The sequence below is a fragment of the Delphinus delphis genome, chromosome 4 (assembly GCF_949987515.2).
Source record: "Delphinus delphis chromosome 4, mDelDel1.2, whole genome shotgun sequence".
In the NCBI taxonomy this organism is placed as follows: domain Eukaryota; kingdom Metazoa; phylum Chordata; class Mammalia; order Artiodactyla; family Delphinidae; genus Delphinus; species Delphinus delphis.
This window is the reverse complement of record NC_082686.1, coordinates 8,602,947-8,627,207: the sequence shown is the minus strand read 5'-3', so window position 1 is coordinate 8,627,207 and position 24,261 is coordinate 8,602,947. Positions and strand designations below refer to the sequence as shown.

At 50.3% G+C, this 24,261-nt stretch overlaps 1 long non-coding RNA gene across 1 annotated transcript; it reads right to left on the bottom strand.

The window, feature by feature from the left end:
• Positions 1-2,927: 2,927 nt before the first annotated feature.
• LOC132423956 (uncharacterized) lies at positions 2,928-23,626 on the bottom strand. Its single transcript, XR_009519146.1, has 3 exons — positions 23,522-23,626; positions 4,384-4,492; positions 2,928-3,329 (listed from the first exon to the last, which is right to left on the bottom strand). It is a non-coding gene; the product is annotated as an uncharacterized lncRNA (long non-coding RNA).
• Positions 23,627-24,261: the final 635 nt, after the last annotated feature.

The window sequence follows — 24,261 nt, the reverse complement described above, 5'->3', positions numbered from 1 at the left end:
CAGAACACACACCTCAGAATTATCCCACCTAAGGGGTGAGGGAGCTGGGGTATTTATACACCTACTCTGGAGAGTCAGAGGATGTGGGCAACCAGGAACAGGTGCAAATGTCCTGGCACTTCTGACCAGAAGGCTGGTGGGGCCGGTGAGCCCTCAGGCAACTGAAAGTCAAGCCAGAGCACAGAGAGGGACACAGATGGGGGACTGACGGCATCTATCACACACTCATATGATACAAGTCACGGTGATAGTGCCCATTGGTTAAGAGAATTTACCATGACAAAAATAATGATCTGTGAATTCCCGAAAGGTCTTGAAATAGATGTGTATTTAATTCCATCATCTGCACACATTTGAAAGCCAGAGGTACTAATGCGTTTGTGAGAAGCATCATTCATGTCGATTCTCAGCGTCTCGTGGAGGGTCTCTGGCCCCCGGAAGTCAGTGTATCAACCACTAGTGCTCCTTCTGTTGTGAAATGAGCCAGCTGCCCCCCCCCCCCAGGCCAAAGCTGTTAGGGCCGGGGGTGGGGGGCATTTTGATGGCTTGATCACCTGAAGATCAAGTGACGTTTTGGTATTATCAGAGTCTGAATTAAATGGGTACCCAATACAATTAACGATAGATTGAGGAGGAGGAAAGGTGCCCATTATCCATTCACTGTCATCCTCTTCGGTACAGAACTGCCGACCACAGGTCCCGACAGAGCCATCTCTGCAAAGACCGTGGCCGTCAACCTTGCCCACAGCTGCCATCATGCAGGGCTTTTCGTGTGGCCACGTGGACTACCCCACGCTCCCTGCCACTGTGCTGTCTCTAAGGCACTGTGAAAACCCGAATCTTCAGCCTGTGGGATTTCCTCTGGCCTCCCTGGTCCTCAGACCCAGCCAACAACCTGCCTGCAGTCGGGACAGAGCTGCTCCGAGGGGCTGTGATGCAGGCTTGTGCAGTGAGTATAGATCCCCACTGACACTGGCTTGGTCTGTGTTTGCAGATGGAGGGCAGGGCACAGATTTTCCTTTTACTGTAACTTCACTTAGCTCTCAAGCCCTCAGTTCTGTTGGTGGCAGGATATATTAATCTTGCCAAGTCAAGTTAAAGTCCAGGTAGTCGCCATTTAAAATGAAGTCACTTTGAAGTATCTCTTCAGATAATTCAGGTTCTCAGGTCAATTCCACACTTAAGTCTTAGGTGATCCCAGGAGCTTCTGCTCCCTGTCTGTCCACTCTGGTCATTCCTTTTCCTGGTGTTGATGACCAGGACAACAACAACCAGCAACAACTCCACCCCTGTCTGTCTGGGTCTGGTTTCCAATCCATCCAATCTGGTTTCCAATCCTGTGGCCTCTGTCTACAAGGCCGCCTCCCCTCAGGGACCTGGTGCCCGGCACTGTGCAAACCTCCTTCCCAGGCACCGAAATACTCACTCCTCACCCATTCCCCATTGGGCTGCAGAGGGGGACGTCCAGGGCTCCGTCCAGGGCTGGGGACACGGTCATCTTCTCTCTTGCCCACCTCCACATCCTAGAGGCTTCAGTGTTTTGTCTTCACAAAGAGGCCATTCCTCATGTCTGGTTTTGTGGACCAAACATGAGACCCCAGGAGGGGTCCCACAGCTTGACTGTATGCACGAGGGTTACCTACATGCATGACCTCGATCCACCCCTCATCCAGCAAAATTCAATTTGACAACCGCCTAAGGTCTCTTCTCCCTAATGAGTCTTTTCTTCCACTTGTCATGTCTAAAGAGAACAGCGTCCCTGGTGCCTGTTTTGTCTGTTAAAGACTCTTTTTCTCCTTCCCGACTCTGTATCCCTGTGCTGTAAACCTAAAGGGAATTTCTCTTGACGATGTCTAATCAAATGCCGAAATAGGAGAGATTAGCTTGAACCCCCGGGGAGAGCGGGGCTGGATGCGCATTTAGACAGGATGGGAGAGGATATCTATGCAGACAAAGGGATGAGAGGAACACAGAAAAGGCCAAGCAGTCACGGTGACAAGCAGGGGAGCAGAAGAAACAATGAACCGAGTGGGAGATTGATGGCAAACGGAATCACAGGCACTGGGGACCTAGGCAGGGTGTGTGTAAGCCTTTAGGTCCCCCCCATTTCTGGAAGTCCATAAAGCAAGAAGACACTGGTGCTGGCCACCAGCCCAGAGCCTCTGTGATACCTGACTCAGTTTACGTGGTCCCCTGATCGACCCATCCCTGCCAGCCTCCTGTCCACAGTCCTAGCTGGAATGGCTCCAGAGTGGTCTCGTGCCACTCCCACCGTCACCAAGCTCCTCTTAGCCTCCCCCAGGGGTGAGACCCTATCACAGCCTCCATTGTGCCTCCCAAGGTTGGAATTGCCATAGCTCCGGGACCCAGGTCTGGCCTGACCCAACCCACGAAGGTTCTAGCAAGTGCTAGGAGCTACAGTCTAGAAGGATAGGGCGATCTTTGCCAGGAGAGAACAGCAGATAATTGCTTGCCCTTCCTGGCCCCTCCCACCCCCACCCCCCACCCAGCCTGTTCCAAGTAGAGTGGTTACACACGGCCTCTCCTGAGGTGTCTCACAGGGCCACGCAGCCGTATCCCCTAAGAAACTGTGGCCGTTTGCCTGTGTTTCCTTCCCTCCCTTTCGGCTTCACTCCCCTTTCTCCCTCACTCTTCCTTGGGATTGCACTACCACTCCCCACCCCACAAAAGTATTAGCACACAAGCTTTGCTGCAGGCCCCGTTTTCTAGGGCTCCCAGAGCCTTGCCCCAGCAGGTGGGCACCCCGCAGCAGAGCAGTGAGGGGCTGCACACGGGGATGTAAACTACAGTCTTATCCATTTCCTGGAATGGGTGTTTGAGGCATAGTCAGTTATATCCGTTTCCTAGGACTGCTGTAACAAATTACCACAAACTGGATGGCTTAAAATAACCAAAATTTATTCTCTCACAGTTCTGGAGGCCAGAGTCTGAGATCAAGGTACTGGCAGGGCTGCACTCCGTCCCCAGGCTCTGGGGGAGAAGCCTTCTTTTCCTCTTCTAGCTTCTGGTAGCTGCTGGCACTCCTCCGCGCTCCTTGGCTTGTGGCTGCATCCCTCCATCTTTGCATCACGTCTCCTCTGTGCATCTGCCTAATCTCCATCTGCATCCCTGCTGTAAAGGACACGTGTGATGGTGTTCAGGGCCTGCCTGGATAATCCAGGATGATCGCCTCATCTCAGGATCCCCAACTTATCACATCCGCAAAGTCCTTTTTCCAAACAAGGTCTCATTCACAGGTTCCAGGGATTAGGCTGTTGACATATCTTGAGGGGGCGGGCACTTTCCAATCGACATACCATCCTCACTTTCTTGGTTGGAATATGCAAGAGAGAATATGTAGAGAATACGTAGAGAGAAAGAAAAAAAATCAAGTGAAATGCTAACTTTACCACCAAACAGTTCTAGGGAGAGAGAAGCATAAGCAGGAAAAAAGTGCTAATGTTTCCATTTCTGGTGCCGACTGGGGCACAGGAGAGATCCCACTTTCAATCTTCATGTCAACACGTGTTATTTCTTCCTCGAGAGAAACAAAACTGAATAACCCAGCATCGCCGAGTGGAACAGCTCACAAGTGGAAGAGCCGGGGTTGGCTGCGTGCCCCTGGCCCGTGGCAATGGGACGCGCCCACCCAGCCCCTCTCTGGTCTCTCGCCAGCTCTCTTTGGCTCCTTTGGGCCCCAAGGCCCCCAGCCCAGCCATAGCTGGAGTGGAACTGTCAGTGGCCCCATTTAAAACCCATCTGTGAAAGGCTCATAAATCACACCCTCGGAAAACTCACTCCTCATTATAACTCAGCAGAGCACAACTCTGTTCAGAGACTGAAATAAATGTGAGCGTGTAGTAGGTTGGTTGTTTTTTCAGTTGGTTGTTTTTTCTATGTAGGAGGATTTTGCATCATATTCTTTCAGCTGTTCATGTTAATAAGGCCAGGAATAATTACAGGCCTTTCTCCAAATGTAGCAGTCTCTATTGTCAGATTAAGCAAGTGGCCAATGAACACTTTTAGCGTGATTTCAGGGGAGCCAGCAAGGCTTAGAACCCCAATACCTCTTCCCTCTGACCTTGCAGAACAACTAGGTCAATGTCGCAAATTCTACAATGAGAGCTTCCTTCCTTTGGACCTGCCCATGGTCAAAACACGAATATCGCTGGAAGGGGCCACACTTTTAAGCAGTGTTCACGTATACATTTATCCTAGCATTTTCTCAGAGCAAGGGTTATGGTGGGAATGCAGGATAATCCATTGGAGGGGACAGGGAGACACGATTAAGGGGAAGGTGAATAATCACATGCAGGGTTGATCCTGGAGAAGGTCCCTTGTGCTTGTCATTTTACAGTTCAACTGAATGTATTAAGTGCCTACCTTGTGTCCAGGGATGCGATCTTCCTTATAGGTGATCTCATTTAATCCTCACATCCACCTGTGGGGTAGGCACCAAAGCGCCCCCATTTATAAGTCAGTTTGTTCCCACCTAGAGTGACACCAGACAAGTTACCACAGTGTATATGTCTGTGTCAAGTTAAGTTTCACAAAAGAACTGTCTCCAGACCCTGAGAAACTAGTGCTTTGGGGCTGGCTTGCTTCACAACAAGATCTCAGACACGACATATTTCTGGAGATGGAAGAGATCTCCAGAGCTGCCACAAAATAGACAGACAGGCTTCCCCGGTGGCGCAGTGGTTGAGAGCCCGCCTGCCGATGCAGGGGACGCAGGTTCGTGCCCCGGTCCGGGAAGATCCCACATGCCGCGGAGCAGCTGGGCCCGTGAGCCGTGGCCGCTGAGCCTGCGCGTCCGGAGCCTGTGCTCCGCGACGGGAGAGGCCATAACAGTGAGAGGCCCACGTACCGCAAAAAAAAAAAAAAAAAAAAAAAGACAGACAGACATGTAGACAAAGGAAAGCTGAGTCTGAGAGCGGGCAGGGAGGAAAGGAAGGAGGTGGGGTTCTCCGGGTTTCTTTGACCAGAGGCTGAGCAGGAATCACCAAGAACTAGGACAGGAGTGGTCAGGAGCTGGCTGAGAGGCCAGGAGGGAGACAGGGCTGCAGTAACCAGGTATCTGCATGGCAGGAATTGGCCTGAACCTATGGCAACAGGGAGGCGGTAGGGCTGTCCTGAGGTAGAATCCCGTAGGGGGACCGAAATCTGAGATACTTACTCTAAGAAAAAATCTTTGAAGGATTCTGGGGTGAATTGTATGGAAAAGAGGGGCTTTAGCATCTATGGGTAAAAGGAGGTGTAGACCCTCTTTGGAGGAAAGGCTTCTCAAGTTAGTTTGCAGGAATCCCACAAATTAAAATCAAGCACTACCTCACGAACAAAAATCAACAAATACTTGGGAAGGCAAGTCACTATGAACAAAAGCCAAAAGAAACAAGAAACAGCAGCTGTAGACCCCCAAGGACTACAGATGTTTCTACTGTAGCAATAGCCTGCAGAACTGTGAAGTATAAAACATCTAAAGAATGGATACACTTATAATGTATGAATAAACAACAGGAAAACATTAGGCATCAATTGGTAGAATCAGGGAGAAAAACAAATCGAACTTTTAAAAATTAATAACAAAACTGTTGGGGAAAAACGCAATGGATATAAATACTGAAGAGGTCACCCTTTTATGTATTATTCACCAGTGGAGGGAGTTCTCATTTAAATTTGCATCTAGTACTTTGTCAGTCACTTTTTTATATTCTTTGCAAAATTCACACAGATTATTGATTTTTTTTTTGCGGTACGTGGGCCTCTCACTGTTGTGGCCTCTCCCATCGCGGAGCGCAGGCTCAGCGGCCATGGGTCACGGGCCCAGCCGCTCCGTGGCATGTGGGATCCTCCCAGACTGGGGCACGAACCCGTGTCCCCTGCATCAGCAGGTGGACTCCCAACCACTGCGCCACCAGGGAAGCCCTATTGATTATTTTTAACAAAACAAATGTTTCTGTACCAATGGAAAAAAAACCTCAATGTTTAAGTTAAACAGTAGATTACACTGTTAAAGAGAGAATTCATGAACTGGAAAATATATCTGAATAACTTATCCAGAATACAGCAGAGAGAAAAAGAGAAAGATATGAAAAAGTATAAAAGTTACAGAAAAAGAACAAGAAGATCTAGCAAAGTGCTTGGCAAACTATGGCCTGTGTGTCAAATTCATCCAGCCACCTGTTTTTGTAAATAAAGTTTTATTGGAACCACCACATTCATTTGATTGTGTATTGCCTATGGCTTTTTTTACAATACGATAGAGCTGAGTAGTTGTGACAGAGACTAAATGGCCTCCAAAGCCTAAAATATTTACTCACTGGCTTTTTACAGACAAAAAAAAATTACCCCTGGACTAGTACATACATGACTGGGAACCCAGGAGGAAAATTTGGAGAGAAAGGAAGAAAGGTAATATTTTAAAAGAGAATGACTAAATTTTCCAGAACTATTTAAAACATGTAGCCACATCGCCAGAGAGTACAACATATTCCAAGCAGGATAAATAAAAAGAGTCGTGCTTGCATTACAGGTTGAATTTTGTCCCTCAAAGAGATACATCCAAGTCCTAACCCCAGTACCTGTGAATATGACCTTATTTGGAAATAGGGTCTTTACAAACGTAATCAAGTTAAGAATTTTTTCTTAAGGCCATGCCACACAGCATGTGGGATCTTCGTTTCCCGACCAGGGATTGAACCTGCATAGGTTCAATCATAGCTCCCTGCATAGGAAACGTGGAGTCTTAACCACTGAGTGCCAGGGAAGTCCCAAGGTAAGGATCTTGAGTGAGATCATCCTGAATTTGAGATGGGTCCTAACTTCAATTGTTAGTGTCTTACAAAGAAAAAGGAGAAAGAGAGAGAGAGAAAGGGGAAAGATATTAGTGATACAGACACAGGGCAGAAGGCCATGTCAAGACAGAGGCAGAGATTGGAGGGATGCAGCCACAAGCCAAGGAATGCCTGGAGCCACCTGAAGCTGGAAGGGGCAAGGAAGGATCCTTCTCTAGAGCCTTTGGAGGGAGTGTAGCCCTGCTGACACCTTTATTTTGGATTCTGTCCTCCAGACCTGTGAGAGAATACATTTCTGTTGTTTCAAGCCACCAAGTTTGTGGTAATTTGTTACAGCAGTCCCAGGCAAGTAACACAGATTTTGTTTCGTGTGGTGGAATAAAGATGATTCCAAATTTTTCTGCATTCTCCATTCTCCATACTAAGTGATGTTATTTATCTCCCCTCCTCTGGAATCTGGGTTGGCCCGTGGTTGTTTTAACCAATAGAATATGGCAGGAGTGATGCTGTGCCAGGTCCAGGCTAAGACTTCAGAAGCCCTGGCAGATTCTGCTTTTATGCTTTTGGGAGCCTTGATCTGCCTCGTGAGATATGCAGCTACCTGCTGAAAAGAGCCCATGGAGAAACCAGAGCAGAGAGAGGGGAGCCCTGGGACTCGATGGAGAAAGAAAGAAAGGCCCCGCTATCCAGCATTCCAGCCAGCCCAGCTGTCTAGATGTCCCTGCCACCCAACACTCTGGAGCTGGCTTCCGGCTTTGCCTCCCTCCTGTCCCCTTCCAGAGCCTGGTTCTCAGGATGAGAGCCCTTCGTGCCTTCTCAATCCCGAGGCACTCCACCAGAGGTAGTCTTGCCCAGGGCTTCTTGTCACAGGTGGATGAGCTATCTTGGATGTCCCAGCCCAGTCGAGCCCCAAGAGGACTGCAGCCCCAGGCAGCAGAAGAACCACCCAGCCGATCCCAGTCAACTCACAGAATCACGGGCCAACGAGGCATTGACAAATTTGAGTAAGAGATGTCCTTACAGATACAGGCGTTGCAGGCAAAACCTGGTAAAGATGAATGGTCGGTTCTTGGTTCCTATTCTCAGTAGATGAGCTGATAATAATAAACTATTCAGACATGAATGAGTAGGAAGTTCACAGGCAAAGTTAACTCCTGGGTCTTAGTAGCATATGACTCTAGTTTTGTTAACCATACACAAGGAGTGTATTATTATTATTATTATTATTCACCTCTTTTTATACCTATGTAGATAAAACTACTAATTAAATAAAGCAAAACATCAAATGAATAAATATTGAATTAAAAAATCATTAAAACAAACTCATGTGGTTAAATATGTGCCTCAGAACCAGAAATGTGACCACCAGGTGGAACCGGAGAAGCCAAGTGGCATCTCATTTTGGGTAATCACGCACATCTCATCCCATAGAGAGGAAAAAACACATCGTACCTGAGACAAACAGACAAAACAGGGTCAGAAAAATGAGGGAAACCTTGAGCCCTTCCTGTAAGTCACTAGCTCCCTAGCAAAAACAACTTTATCCCGGACTTTGGCAATGCTGCTGTTTGGAGATTTATCAGGACCTTGGTGGATATGACAATCGTGTGATGAATTTGCTGTTTTCTGCCATGCACAGACTAACTGTAATCTCAGTAACCTTGGTCATTTTGTGGATTTTTTTTTCCTTTAGATACCTTTTGTATTTTTATTTGATGATCTAGTCCTTCTAGCCCCTGGAGGCTCTTTACAGATCTTTTTAAAGTATGCTTCTTTTCGAAATGCTTTTGTCTCCAAATCTTCCATTTATAGAGGCCCTGAACTCAGAGACAACAGGCAGAGTAGAAGGTGGGAGCAGGATCCTGGATGGAAAGTAGGAGAATTAAGTGAACCTCTATATGCTGAGCAGCCAAGTTCTCCCACTCAGTTCCCAGAACACTGGAATGAGGGGTTTTTTCCCCAGGAAAGAAATGGGAGGATTTGACCAAAAAGAAACTAAATGGCCCCAGCTAAAAACCTTATAGATACTCATAGCTGGGGACCCCAGTGAAAAAACCAGAGAGCCTCTCAATCACCCCACAGGGAAGCCCAGATGCCCACATGTCCTTCCAAACTGCTTAGAGCTTCCAATCAGACCCATTCTCTGACCTGTGGACAGACCGAGATCTTTCCCTTGTCTTTGTTTGCTTGTTTGCTTTGCTTTCTGTTCTTGTTCCATGATCTGTTTCATATTAGACACCACCCTCTAACATCATGTTACAGACTTTTTTTCCCTAGCATTCTAACATGACCTGGCCTCTAACATGATAGGTAGAAAACAAACAACTGAAGAAAAAGACATATGTGGGCAGTAGAACCAGAGCAGCAAATAGTATAGCCCCCAATTCCGAGAACTTCAGCAAGTGACCTTATTTGGATATGTAATTAGTTGTTATCTTGAGATAAAATTATCCTGACTCAGAGTGGGCCCTCAATTCAATGACTGGCATCCTTATAGGAAGAGACAAGGACACAGAGACACACGGGAAGACCATATGACAACAGAGCCAGAGATTGGAGTGATGCAGCCACAAATCCAGGAATGCTTGGGGTCACCAGAAGATAGAAGAGGCATGGAAGGGTCCTTCCCTAGAGACTTCCAAGGGAGCATGGCCCTGATGACACCTTGATTCCTGACCTCCAGAAGGATGGGAGAATAAGTTTCTGTTGTTTTTAAGCCACCAAGTTTGCGGTAATTTGTTATGGCAATGCTAGGAAACTAATACAAGCCATGCTGCTAGAGATGCAAAAGTTAGAATCCAAGGCCTGCCAGAGAGGAGGAGCCTTGAGGATTCAAATGCATTTGACTGGGATCTCAGGACTATACCCTGAGAGAAAGGGAAATCAGATTGAGTCTGAACACCAGACTAAATCTCAAGGGTGAACAATGCAGAAACATGCATATGAAGCATGTGGAACTTAGTGTAAAAATCTAACACAGGTATAACTGGAATGCAGACAAGATGATGGAGGGGACAAAAAGAAGTGATATCTGAAGATTTACTAGCTGAGAATTTTCCAAAATGACAAAAGATATTAAACCACAGAATCAAGCAGGATAAATACAAAGAAAATTGTTTCTAGGCAAATCAGTAAAACTAATGGAAACCAAAGACAAAAAAAAAATCTTAAAAGCAGTTACAGAAAAGAAAAAATACATGACATTCAAAGGAGTAACAATGAGACCAACAACTGACTTTTCAACAGGAACAATAGAAGCTAGAAGACAATGAAATAGGAGGGAAACTGCTCAATCTGCAGGAACAGGAGTATCTATTAAAAACCTGCAGCAGGGCTTCCCTGGTGGCGCAGTGGTTGAGAGTCCGCCTGCCAATGCAGGGGACGCAGGTTCGTGCCCCGGTCCGGGAAGATCCCACATGCTGCGGAGTGGCTGGGCCCGTGAGCCATGGCCGCAGAGCCTGCGCGTCCGGAGCCTGTGCTCCGCAACAGGAGAGGCCACAACAGTGAGAAGCCCATGTACCGCAAAAAAAAAAAAAAAAAAAACCTGCAGCAAACATGATATTTAATACTGAAATCAAGTTTTCCTCTTGAGACCAGAAATGAGGAAAGGATGTCTGTTCTAACGACTTCTCCTCCAAATTGCATTGAAGGTCTAGTCCGAACCATAAGGCAATAAACAAATAAACTAAAAGATAACGGTGATTGTGAAGCAAGAAATAAAACTGTGATTATTTGCAGACAACACGGCATGTTCTTCGGACAACCTGGTAGAAAAGCCCTCTCATCCATCCCTGTTGCAGGTGTAGAGTGTGTCCTGGAGCAGAGATTATAATTCTTTGCGGCTGCCCACAGGCTGTGGGAAGGAGATATCCCTGGCTTGACTTAGCTGCCTCTGGCCAGGTCAGACTGTATCAGTGTTGGGGCAGGCGGGAGGGAGAACCAGCAGCTGGTGGGCTGCATGCAGGCGCACTAAGCCCCACAATGGGGCCCTTGGACACCTGTGAAGGTCTGTGCTCACCTTGAAAGCATCCTCACGACTGGGGTGCGGGGAGTGACATTAAATAGCAATACAAAAACATGATGACAGGTTGAGAGAGAGACCACAGAAAAAAGAAAAGTTTTCTATGTTAATAACTTCAATGTCACTTTTTTTTCTGTTTTTGAAGAAACCTCACATTTTCATTTTACCTTGTGCCCTGCAAATTATGTAGATGGCCTCACTTCCCTTTATACCTCAAGGCACAGCTTAGACCAGGTAAAGTCTCAGTGATAACAGAGGAGGAGGGGAGAGGAGATGCTGAGGGAAACACATGTGAGACTGTCTTCTTGAGGAGGTCAGAAGATCACAGAACTGGCTGACTCCCCTTTGTAGCTCCTGGCTTTCGTCTATAATGAACTCCTGAGACCATGCACTGAGGTCAAACCTGAGAGGTTGGAATAGCAGATGTACCCTTGGAGAAAAATTCTTATAAGATCCTAACTTACACTTTCTCCTTTAGATATATTTTAAAATTTGTAAATAGTTTGGTATTGGGGTGGGATGAACTGGGAAATTGGGATTGACATATATACACTACTATGTATAAAACAGATAACTAATGAGAACCTACTGTATAGCACAGGGAACTCTACTCAGTGCTCTGACCTAAATGGGAAGAAAATCCAAAAAAGAGGGGATATATGTATAAGTATGGCTGATTCACTTTGCTGTATAGCAGAAACTAACACAACAGTGTAAAGCAACTATACTCTAATTTTAAAAATATTTTAATAATTAAATAAATAAAAATAGTTTGGTATTTGTAAATAATTTGGTCTCTTTCTAAAAGATAAGAACCTTTTTTTAAAAAGGGTATCTACAATATCATTATCATACCCTAAAAAAAGAACACAACCTTCTGAAGCTGTACTATGGGCCAGCAGGGACCACCACCAGGCAACAGTTCAGAAAGGTCCTTCATCAGCTAATGCACCTGAGGCCAGTGTGATGGGTTATGTACAGTATGTGAGCAGACAATACACAAAATCAAATGCATGCATCTGTGCTCAGCTAGAGAGTCCTTCTGTCCCCAGTGACCTCAGGGCAGCTGCAAATGGCGGCTGAGATATTATCCCTCCGGAAGCACAGGCGTCGCCTCTCTACATAGAACGTCCTCATTTCCTACCGGGACTCAAGGAGGAAAATTGGGTAGACATGGAGACCCCTGCAGATATTCACTTCCTTCGTCCAAGTAATTGACATTCAACCTATGTATCTTTCAACTCAGTATATCTGGGGACATGCAAGTATTTTGTTTGTTTTATGGTCATTGTTATAGCCTTTTGGCATTTGACATTGTGAGTTGAACTCACGTTTAATGCATGAACTCGGGGAAAATTTGATAGATAGGATAGATTGCTAATATGTTTAAGGAATCGCTTACAATTATTAGGCTAGACTCAAAACAGCAGAAACTCTCTCCAAATAAATGTGCAAGTAGCAAGTCTTCTGCAAACTGTAGCAAGTCTTCTACAAACTGAATAACTCAGCAAGTACTCGACCTGAAAGGAAAGCTCTCGGAGCAACTAATCTTGGCTTTAGCTCATGTTCCTACTGACCCATTAAGTTATACAAGGGCATCGGTCACTGAAAGCTAAAATTAACACTTACGGGTCTTGCCAGAGAGCTCTGATACCTCCAGTGGGAACTTTCCATGTGCTTGTGACAGACCAGCATCCACTGGTGTTGCCATGGGGAAAAAATAAGAATTGAATTTCCTGCCTTGGTTTTTCCAGCAACTGCCAGGTGGGCAGTCTGCTTGGCCTTTGGTGATAACTCTGCTTTGGTAACACTGACTCAACAAATATTTATTGGCCATCCACTACATGCCCAGTATGATGCCGGGTGCTGGGGGTAAAGAGGTACACAGGACGGACAAAGCATGCACCCCAGATCCAGAAGATCTGGGCCCCTAGACCAGCCTCAGTACTCATTAGCCATGTGGTTTGGGGCCAAGTCTCAAAAATCAAGTCGATTCTAGGCACTGGAAGAGTTCCTAGTGAAAGCAACACTCCACACCAAGTGAGTAAGAGCTGGATTAAATCCCAGCTCTGTCCCTTACCAGCTGTGTGGCATGAGCCTGTGGTCATTTAGAAATGGCCAGAAAGGAAGCAGCAGCAGTTGGGAGTGGGTGAGTGAAAGGGAGATCTGAGGGAAACTGCTTGGTTATCATTTCTTCTTTTCTTTAATCAGAGTGTAACTTTCATATCGTTAAATATTATAACTTACACAAGTCTTAAGTATGGGGCTTGATGAATTTTTCCCATGAATCTCATGTAACCACAACCCAGATCAAGATACAGAACGTTTCCAACACCCAGTAGAAGTGAAAATACCAAAACCCAAATCTCAGGACCTCTGATAGGTTACCACAATCAGTGCTACCAGCCACAGAGCTGATTTCTGACTAGTGGGGATGAGCTCATAGTCTCATTCTTCTGGTGACCAAGAACACTACTTATAAACTAGTCTGCTGGACGTGGGCGTACAGATGAAGCCCGTAAATATGACTTAGAAGAGAGTTTTAACGTGTACTAAGCTAACTGGCCGATCCAAGGATGAAATCTACACTCTTGCCCTGTCCTTACCGCCAAACTCAAATGTACTAGTTACCCAGGCCAGATTTTCCTTGTTATAAAATGTATTAAATATGTATCATAAACTTGTTGCAAGGCAAAAATAAAGGTTGGAGGCATATTATTCACTACAGCCAAAAGGTGGAAACAACTCAAATGACCATCAACGAATGAATGGATAAAGAAACTGCGGTATATCCATACGATGGAATATTATTCGGCCGTAAAAAGGAATGAAGTCCCAGTACATCCCACACCATGGATGAGCTGTGAAAACGTCATGCTAAGTGAAAGAAGCCGGACACATAAGACCACATACCATATGATTCTATTCATAGGAAAGTCCAGAATAGGGAAATCCAGAGACAAAGTAGATTAGTGGCTGCTTAGGACTGGTGATAGGAGTTGGAGGATGGGGAGTTAATAGCTAATGGGGCTCCTTTTTGAGGTGATGAAAATGTTCTAAAACTGACTGTGAGGATGATTGCACATATCTCTGGACACACTAAAAACCACTGAATTGTACACTTCAAATGGGGGAATTGTATGGTACATGATTATAGTTAAAATTCACAACCTCCTTAGGAGGTAGCTTCTATCCCCAATGTACAGATCACAGAACTCAGGGTTAAAGAGAAGCCAAACTAGATTTGACACCAAATCTTGCCCTCTTAACCACTGTGCAAATACTCGTTTAAAAAAAGGCATTTTTCACATTAGAAATGATTTCCATAGGACATCGTTTCTTATCTCTCAGTTGATGAGAAATAGAATTACTAGCTCAAAAGCTGTGAACATTTCTAAGAACCTTGATGCACATTAGAAGGCCAGATTCTCAGTCAAGGTCATCATCAGGATGGAGAATGCCTCCATGGCAGGGACTCACTTTTATCATGCGAATGCCTGGCTCTGCGCCTGGCACACTGTGGCCACCCAGGGATATCTCCTGAATGAGTAACAGCATATGTGCTAGCAGGAGAGTGGGAGGGCTCCCCAGCGCAAAGAACTGCACTCCTTTTGATACATGATGTACAAGCTCCTAAGTGAGGCCAGCTCTAGACTACACATGAATAATGAGCGCCTGGATCACGCAGCCCTCCATCTATCTGCGTTAGCCACCTGCACACGCCAGGTGACTCACCACACAGTCCCCTGATTTAGTTGACTGCGAGGAGGTCAAAAATGACTTAATACGTTACACCACGGTGCATCTGGGTGACCACACACGGGGTTGGAAATTGCATCTATTCTTTTAGGTAGTAGTTCAGTGGCAGCATTTTTTAGCAAGTGCAACTGTTTCTGTTTGGATTATTTAATAACTTCCCTAGTAAATGCTGATTCTCCACATAAATATTAGCAACTGACATACATAGTCACAGTTCACCAATGCCCCAAATAAGTTAGACTGTAAACCCAATGCCTCTGGAAGCTGCGTTAACCAGTGTAGGCCACTAAGTTGCCTTGACAAGCCCGGCCCTGCTTCTCCACCAGGAAACAGTTGTACCTATATCACAACCAGCTAAAGAGGTTTGCACTGCAAAAACCTTGGGATCTCAATGAACTGCTTTTTCCTGCAGAGCAGTTTGGTGGCAAGAGGGTCTGTCTTGAGAATTTCACCACTCAGGTGCCAAACAACCTCATCTGACCTGTAATCAGGTGGGTCTATGTTCCAATGGGTTCATTCTTTCAGACTCTATCACATGGGGTTTTCCCCAGTCTTTACTGCCCCTTAAAAAAAACCCAAACCCTTCGGTTATTAAAGATACTCCTTTTAGTGTTACCTTACCCACCTCTTGTACTATACTATTCAGGGGTCTTTAAACGGATGGAATTATAACTTGTATTATCAATATAGGAAATACCTGGAGGAAGTGCAGATGCCCTTTGTCCCACATTCCACAGGCTGCTCTCCTGTCTATGAACCTATATCAGGTCCTCCTGGCACAGTCAGAGGAAGGCTGAGAGGCGGTCTTACCCAACCAGACCTTAATGATTCTATTTATTCCACATGGCCTAAAAACATGTTTGAACATAACTTGCCATAATTTTTCTGGTGATTTCTATGAGTCACTTTTTAATTATGAATTATGGTTTTTAGAGACACTCCTGAGAAATTTTACCCTAGGTTCCCTTGACAACCATCTCATAAAGTATCTAAAGTGAAGCTGCTTCCACAACCAATGCAGAAAATCAACTTTAAAGCATAGATTCCTAAAAGATCCATTAGTCATCTTTGCTGAGAGTGAATCAGATTCACACATGCAGAGGGTCGCTGAGAAATTCAGATCCACCCACATAACTAGCAAAATACATTTACTGTCAAATAAGGTTCAAAGGATTTTTGTACAAATATAAATTTTCTAACTTCACTTGGAGCATTTTTTCTTTTCTCCTAGCTGGGCATTTTCTCTGTGTGTCTAAATTATTGCCTTTCTACCCTCGGCTGAAAGTTTCCAGCTTTTACAGGATCTGCTATGTCCACCGCAGGAAGGATCTTTGCCTGCTGGATCAATTCAGGCCACTCAGAGATTCAAGTGTTTGTGCACGATAATGAGCACAAATTTCCATTTCTGGGATTTACTTAGGAAAATCCAACTGCTGGATCTCAAACAATCAGGTAAGGTCCAAGTACTCTTAAATGACAGTTGGGCGGGGTTAGCCTGGAAATTCTAGCACTTTCTACAGGTGCAGCTTCCCCGGCTTCCACCTTCCTTTCTTTGGCAGAGTTGACAGCTTCTGCAAAAATAACGATGTAGACATCAAGCTAAACAGAAATATAAATAGGTCAATCAGCTTTCAAAGGAGCACTCTTTATGTTGCTTAAACAGGGAGGTATTTTCTGGTCAATTACTTTAAGTAGACATCAATAAACACTAAAACTATTTGTGCATGGGGAGCCATGGAGCTGGGCTTTTCCCTCCCTGGCCCCCAACGGTCCAGGGAGTAAAACAGACTCACACAGGCGCTTTCCAGTGCTCACTACCGTGTTTAAAGTGTTCAACAAGTGTTTGAGGCTCTCGCTTTCCGTCCAGACCGTGCTGAGAGCCCCAAAAGACGTGGCACCTGGCGCCTGTTGCCTCGCCAGGTCACCGGGCCACTCCCCTCCGACGGCGTTCACCACCGCCCATTTCTTTCCCCTCGCCGTCTTGCTATTTATTCAAAAGTTAGATTTCGCAATAAACTCTTCCAAGTATCCACCTTCCCCCGCCCCCCACGCCCTGCTCAGGGCCCGGCAATCGGTAGGAACGCTTCAAAATGAAATGCAAGATTCAAACTAAGTCTCACAACACCATAATAAAGCGGTTTAATGAGCTTTGATCTTGGGAACGGCGTAGCATTTGCACAACTCCATGAAGCCACGCGCACGCTCACACCCTGACCACCCCTCCCGTAAAACGGAAAGCGAAGACAAAGTGCCCCTGGACGTGAAAATCTGCCCGGCCCCCGAAGGCTCACCCCGCCTGGTTCAAAAGCGTCTGGGAGAGAAGTACAGAGAATTCCGTAGTCAGATTAAATAATGTCTTTGTCTACACCCGCTGGGCGAAAAGAACGTTGGTGCTATAACCAAGATTATTTTGTTTCCGCTCTCTAAAAAATGAAGACGGTGCTGGAGTTGGGGCCAAAAATATTCATAAGCCACACGGTTTGAATCCACCCTGTAGTTTATCAGCTAACCGATACTTTTGCCAGGGAAAATATTCTTGAATTGAGGAAAAGTGTTAAATTTAAAATTCTCCTTTTATACGAAAACGTGCTCTACCCCGTACCTCCTCTTCCAGGGTATTTGCTCTGGCACCTAAAAGGAATTTTGTCTTGGGGCAGTTAAGAGGGGGAGAAGAACGGCGGAGGGGAGCTGGACCTTCTTCCTCGATCTGGGAACCGCGCCGGATCTCCCTCCAAGAAAGCTGAGCCGCCAGCGTGAGAACTCGACTCCAGATTCGGTCTAAGAGCGCGCGAGCTGGGGACGGCTCAGGGATCTTTGGCGACGCCAAGATGAAAGTACGGGCCTCTTAATTTCCACCAGACTTCCCTTCATCCACATACACCAGCTCTCACCCACTCCCCAGACCTCACGCGGAGCCCGGGTCCCTCTGGTCCCTACTCCCCACGTGGAAAAAATCTGGGGGGAGGAGCGGAGACGAGGCCGACCGTGTACAGGGAGCACGGGAGACCGGCTAGCACCAGACGAGGTCCGCACGGCCCCACTCACGCAAGTGAGCGTGCCGCACACCTCCCAGCGCGCACACCCGCGTCCGCTCCAGCTCCCCGCCCGCCTGGCTACGTGAGGACCGAGGCCCTCTCCAGTGTACACTGCGCCCCACCCGTGAACGCTGCGCGCACGCGTGCTCTCGAGTTCCCCACTCCCTCGTGCACTGCGCCGGCTCCGTGCGCACCGAGGCCCCTGACCCCTCCGTGTTTACTGAGCCTCTCCAGTGGCCGTGCGCGTTGCGCCCCCTTCCGCCAACCTGCCCAGGCCGCGTTTCTAACCACGCGGGCGATCCCGAGACTCTGAGAGCGCAAAAGGCGGGAACCACACCGCAAAGTCTGTCGGAAACAATCTCCTTCTGGGCCCTCACCCAGCGCGGGGAGTAGGAGTCCCGAGTCTCTTCTGCGGAATTGAGAAGACCTCTGGCGACGGGGATGCCTGAAGCTTGGCCCGTGTCCCCGAGTGGGACCCGCAGGTTCCAAAGCGGGATTTCGTCCTAGGACAGGGAGAGCCGGCGAGGGGGCCCCGCCACCGCCTGCGTGCCATGCCGGATGGGGTGCGGTCCCCCTACCGGCGTGGCCCCCTGCCGCTCTGAAATCTGGCTTTGGCGCGCCCGAAACCTCTGACGCGGGACGGCCCTCTGCTGTGGGCGTCTCCTCCTTCTCCACGGATGGAAGAGGATACACACCTCTCAGGAAACCCGCCTTCCATGCCAGCCCTTAAAACTAAAGAAAAAAATAAAAATCTGCGCGAAGCAGGAAGATGCTCACGCCCCGGGTTGGGACGGCTGCGCGCGCTCAGGCCAGGCTGGAGGGAGCCAATCCAGCCGGCCCGCCTGCCCGCTGGCCTTTCTGTAACTTTCTCTACTAAACCGCGAATGAATTAGCGTACCTCTTCCTACAGATTTGTTTAGATTAGGGAGGTTTCCCTCAATGTTCGCTTTGCTTTGCGAACATTATATTAATAATTATATTAATTAAATAAAACGAGTTTGTGTCTTTAAAGCATTGTAATAGCCCTATATTATAGTCAGCCTTACATTAAGGGTTGGCTGTTACTATTATTACCTGCTAGAAAAAGAAAATTAAGCCTATCATGTTTGTGCTTTCTTTGATGTGCAGAAATATGTGTCTCTGGTGGGTAGTTTTTTTTTTTAAGGAAAAGTTTTGGTTGATGTTTTTTGAAAGGCGGTTTCAGCGCCGTCGTTAATGAACTAATTAGTTTTCGGATTTCAAGGCGGCATGTCATTGATATAACCACTGAGGAATTTCAGCGCACACCAGACTGCAAGGACTCCTCCAGCTCAAGGGTTTCCAGACATGACCGCGGGCTCGCTGGAGGCGAAAAGCGAGGTTTTGCCGGGGAGCGGATGGGCTGCCTCTCCCCGAACCAGGACTTTGAGGCGACGTTTCTGTTAAGCCGGAGCGAGAGCACTCTGGGAGCGGGCTGTGGAGGCTTCGTGCCGCCGGGTCGTAGAAAGGGCGCAGGAGGTCGGCGCAGGACACTCGGCTCCCCTCTCCTACGGCCCGGATCCCTGGCTGGTCCCTGAGCGCCGCCCCTGGGCGCCGGGCGCTGCGTGCGCTCCAACAGAATAGAATCCTCGCTCTCTCCGGAGGACGCCGGATGTGTGTGCAACGGGGAGGGGTGCCAAAGTCCCGGGCACCTTCTCAGAGACGGGGGAGAAAGCGGGGCTGGGGCTGGGAGACAGCGAAGGAGTGCAGAGGAAAGGGCTGCCCTCTCACCACCGCCCCCCCGCCCCCCAGGTAAAATTAGAAGAAACGTGTGGCCGTTTCCCCAAACCTGGCGCGGCTTCAGTGGCTCCCTGTGGCCCTCGCTGGGGACTGTGCTAATCACTATAATTAATTACCAGTGACACTGATTTTGATCCGTAAATGCATCGCCTTGAGTGAGGGAGAGAAGTACGCAGTAGCTACTCTGTCCCTCGGATAGGAGGCACTGCCCCGGCGGGCCCCCTCAAGCCCGCAATCCCAGAACCCGAAGTCGTCCCGGACAACCAAGTCCGAGAAGGACTGCGCTCTTTCCGGAATCCCAGGGAGCAGAGTCAGCCTCGAGCAGGCCGGGATAGGCGACTGGGAGGTGGGAATGATCCCCCACTGGATGGTGCCTCCTTCCCTCCCCTCCCTGCACCGCCCCCCCCGCAGAGCCACTTGGGGCACCCTGCCGAGGACTGAACACACAAGCACCAAGGGACCCCAGGACCCTGTGCAGGAGGGCGGATCTGCCCTAGTTACTGTGATGTAATCAAATAATCAGAGAGAAGCCGACCAACCTAAAAGCGAACACTTTCTCCTAAGGGGTAACTTCCAGTGAAACAACTTATTAATAGCAAAACAAAACAAAAAGAAATAAACTTCTCTCCCTCTACTACTTAGGAACGTGTGAGCAGAGCGAGTTACTGTCTCGACCTCTCAAGGAACGAATCATTGTGAAATGGCTCTGTTTATCTGTAATTACTTTTATACAATGGGTAGTAATGTTGTAACTGTTGTCCGAGCCTTTCTGGGAGTAGCAATGACCCCAGAAAAAGTTGATGATATCTCCACGGGTCTTACACAAGGAAAGGAGTGAAAAATCGAAGTAACTTTTCAGATAGCTCAGACCAAACGCGCCTCCCAGCCTTGAAATACTCACATTTGTGATACTGAACCCAAGCGGGATTTTCTGAAGTAACCACATCATGCTAATTGCCTGTGTAGACAAGAGTTTATAAATCGAATAGGTTCACATGTCCATAGTCCTGGGTTTCCTGCTGTCTCGGCTTGTTTGGGCGGTTGAAGTTCTCCTTAAACAGCACTTCAGAGTTTCCAACCCCTTCCCCCAAATCTAGTGCTAGGCCTGGGAGAAGTCTTCCCCTCCCCACCTCCTTAGGGACAAAGTCTCTGATCCCCTTCTGCCACCGCAGCAGCCCATCCCTAGTGGAACATCTGCGCGTTTTCCCCTTGATCTCACGCGAAAGTCGGTTTCCGCGGAGGATGGGCCTCAGGTAGGCGCCGGGTGCGGCCCCGGGGAAAAACAGTTGCGGAGCATCTGAAGCGGAAAATCCAAGCAGATGTGGGGCGGCCGGGCCCCGCCCCTTTCCTCTTAGGGCCTCAATTTCTTCCAGATCAGCTTCCTAATGGAAAATTTCTAAGAGGTGGGGGGTATGCGGAGGCGTGCTCGTGCGCCTCGGGGTGCGCCTAGGCGCTGGGAAGCAGGACAGACTGGGGCTGGTGGCGTCCCGCAAGCGCTGCAAAAGCTTATTGGACTCATGGTCCGACCCCTCTTTCCACCTGCCCTCTTCCTGCCCCCGGCCTCTCGTCATTATAGATTCTGCCAACTCCTTCCGGGCCAGTAGGAGAACCGCCGTTTCTGGGTGATGCCCGGGACTGAGGGGTCTTTCGTTGCCCTATGCTTCTCCCCTGCGGGCCCGTCTCCGTGCTCTGCACGAAGCGCTCGACTTTCGACTCAAAGTATAGACTAGGAGGTACTCGCTGCACCAGGAGCCTGGAGCAAGGACTACGCAGTAGGTGTCCCAACCGGCGGCCACCGGCTTCTGATCACTCCAATTAGCACGCGTTTAGTGCTTTTTCCAATTTACACAGAGCTTCTATCCTGTGGGTGTCCTAAGGGCCTCAGGCTTTCCCTTCGGCAGGGAGAGCCCTAGGATGACCCCATCCAAGCTCAGGGGTTCTTTCTTCGCCATTCCACGCAGACATCACTATTCTTCCCAACTGGGGAAACCTCGAAGTTCGCGCCGAAGTACTTTGTGTTCTTTCGGTGGTGCTGTGCGGGAGCCCAGGCCCATCTCCGCGCGCTGTGTGTGTGTGTTGAATGAATGTGTTGGGGGGAAGGTGATAAAAGGCCCGCTTGGGCATTTGCTGGAGCACACTGTGGGCCCTAAAGTGCCCCACAGCCAAACATCTGTGAATCTTCCAACGCTCCGTTATGCTACGTCTCACACCACGCGATTCGAACATGTCTCGCAGATGCAACAGCGGCTGCCACTGCTGAAAAGCGGGTATCGAGATCTCAAGTACAATTTCCCGTGAAATCCGGGAACTTTGGTTTAAGGAACGTTTCTGTTCCTGTTACTTGTCGAGTTTCTCCCACTTGCACTTAACCATGTTTCTGCGATCTGGGTAATCCCTTTCAAGCCCAGGAGGAATTCTCCCGGGTCCATAATTGAGGATCGGAAATCGTGGGGGTGAGGGAAGCCTTAAATCCTCCCGAAGCCAGGAAGGTGCCGGAGCGCACACGGGGGCGGCCTGAGCAAGCGGCGGCGGGGCCCAGCCGGCAATCCCTTCCCCCCTGGAGCTCCTTCTCCCGGAAGCCGGGAGACCACGGCTGTCCCCGCAGCGGGGTGCAGGACTCCGGGCGGGGAAGCGGGCCGGGAGCCTTGCGTTTGGCCACTACGTACCCGAGCCGCTCGCGCGCCCCACCCCCGACCCTCTGCGCTCACGGCTGGAAAAAGGAAAGCGCTCCTGGATCCGAAACCCCAAGGAAAAGCGCTGGTTCCTACATGCGCCCGGCATTTGGTGGGGAGGCACCAACTCCGAAGCTCGCGCGGCTCGGTGGTTTCGAGCAAGGCCACGGCTGTGGGTTCCGCAGGGCGCCGGGGCAGGTGAGGCCGAGCCCGGGTCTGCGCACGATGTCCTGCCCACCGAGGGAACTACGACGCCTCCAACGCCATCGAACTTCTGACCTTCAAAGAGGTCCCTGGAAAGGGGTCAGGAGCGCCTGCTGCCGACGAGGTCGCTGTAGGCCCTGCCCTCCAGACGCGGGGGAGGGAGGCGAGCACCAAGTCATTGTAACGGCAGTGAGAGCGCGGAGCCGCAGGCTCCTCCCGGGCCGGGGGAGAGAGAAGGCACCTAGAACGGAGATCCTAGCGCTGGGCCCCAAGGCTCCGGCGTCTCCCCTCCCGAGCTGACCTCCAGATCAGGCCCCCACAGCCTACAGCCTCGGCACACGTCCGAGGGACCCCAGGACCCCGCGCCCTGCGTCCACTGCGGCTGCCCTCTGACCCCGCCCGCCAGGAAGCTGGGGTCCTCCCAGTGCATGCGTCCACACTGCGTCCGGAGGGTTCGGGCTTCTAGAAGGGAAGGGATGGGGGCTACCTCGTGGCCGGGGTAGCTAGGAGGATCCTCCGGGGTTGCAGGCACCGACAGTGAGGTGGGGTATACAAGAGGACTCGAGGTCCAGTGTGGCCCTGAGGGAAGGCGCCGGGACGCCCCACGGCCGGCCGCAGTCTCCGACTGCGCCTCCCTGCGCCAGCTGCCTCCTGCCCCCATCACCCTGGCCACCACGAACGCTTGTCCGATGACCCTCGCTCGGTGCTCCTCGCCCTGAAGCACCCGCCCCAGCCGGCTTCCCTGAAATTCCTGCCGCACTGGATCGGGCTGCAGGGACGGGTACTATTGGGCCCTGTTCCCGCCGCTGCCCAGGGCAAGGCCTCACCGGTAGGTTCGGCTCCCCCGCCCCTCTCTCCGTCCGATCCGCGCGTCCCCGCGGCCTCCAACCCCTCCGGGGAAGGCGCCAATCTCCTTTCGCTCTCCTGTTTACAGGAGAGAAAGGGCATAAGGGTCACTTCCGAGCCCTACTCGCGCCGCTTCCTGGGGAGGGGGGTGGTCCTTCCCCTCTGGCCTCCCCACCGCCACCACTTTCGGCTCTCGGACCTGCAAACTGGGGAGAGCGAGGGCTCGGGGCCCGCGCGGGCTCGGAGGACTCAGTCCTCCGCAGGGCACTCAGGCAGCGCCCGCGCAGTACCTGCGCCGGAGCCACAGACGAGGTCTCCGTACCGCTTCCTCCCTAGCTTCCTCCTCAGCCCCTCCCCGCCGCTCCTCCTAGCGCCCAGGTCCCGCGACCCGCCCGCCAGAGCCGGTCCCCGCCGCGCGCCCTGTGCACTCACCGCGATTTCCTCCAGGCCGGGAGCGCGCGGGTCTCGCCCGGGAGAGTCCCTGGAGGCAGCGACAGGGAGGCGCGCCTGTGACTCCGGGGCCGCGGTGGGGTCGGTAGGCGAGGTTGGCCGCCCCCGCCCCCGCCGCGGTCCCTCCCCCCCTTCCTGCCCCCCCTCCTCCCCGGGACGCGGCGGCCGAGTGCTCCGCCCGAAGGCGGGTCCGCCATAAACAAACGCGGCTCGGTTGCACGTGGACCGCTGAGCTTCTGCGCCTCGCGACAGATCGCGGGCTCCGGGCGCCGCATCACCAGGCACGAGGAACCGCCAGGGAGGGCAGGAGAGCGCACCCGGGCCGGGCCCCAGCCGCGTCCGCTCCCCTCCCGCTCCATGGCTCCGCAGCCGCAGCCGCCCGTGCCGTCCTCCAGCCTGGAGGGGCCTCACGGCAGCGGGTACGAACACCCGGCCAAGGACTAAACAGCACCGCCGCCTCCTCGCCGGCCACTCTCCACCCCTAAGGAAAGCCGAGGCAGGGGAGACAAGAGGGAGGAAGGAAGAGCGAGCCGAAGCGAGCGGGAAGCCAGGGCTCGGGTCGCCGCGGGACAGTCCGGCCCGGAGGAGGCTGCGCCCGGGGCGGTGGCGGGAGGAGCGCGGGGCGGCGTCCCCGGTTGCGCCGAGCTCCCGGCCCACGGCTGCAGAAAGGCGTCTTGGTGCCCCTGGTCGGCCTCACGCACCTGCCCGCGGCCGGCGCCCCA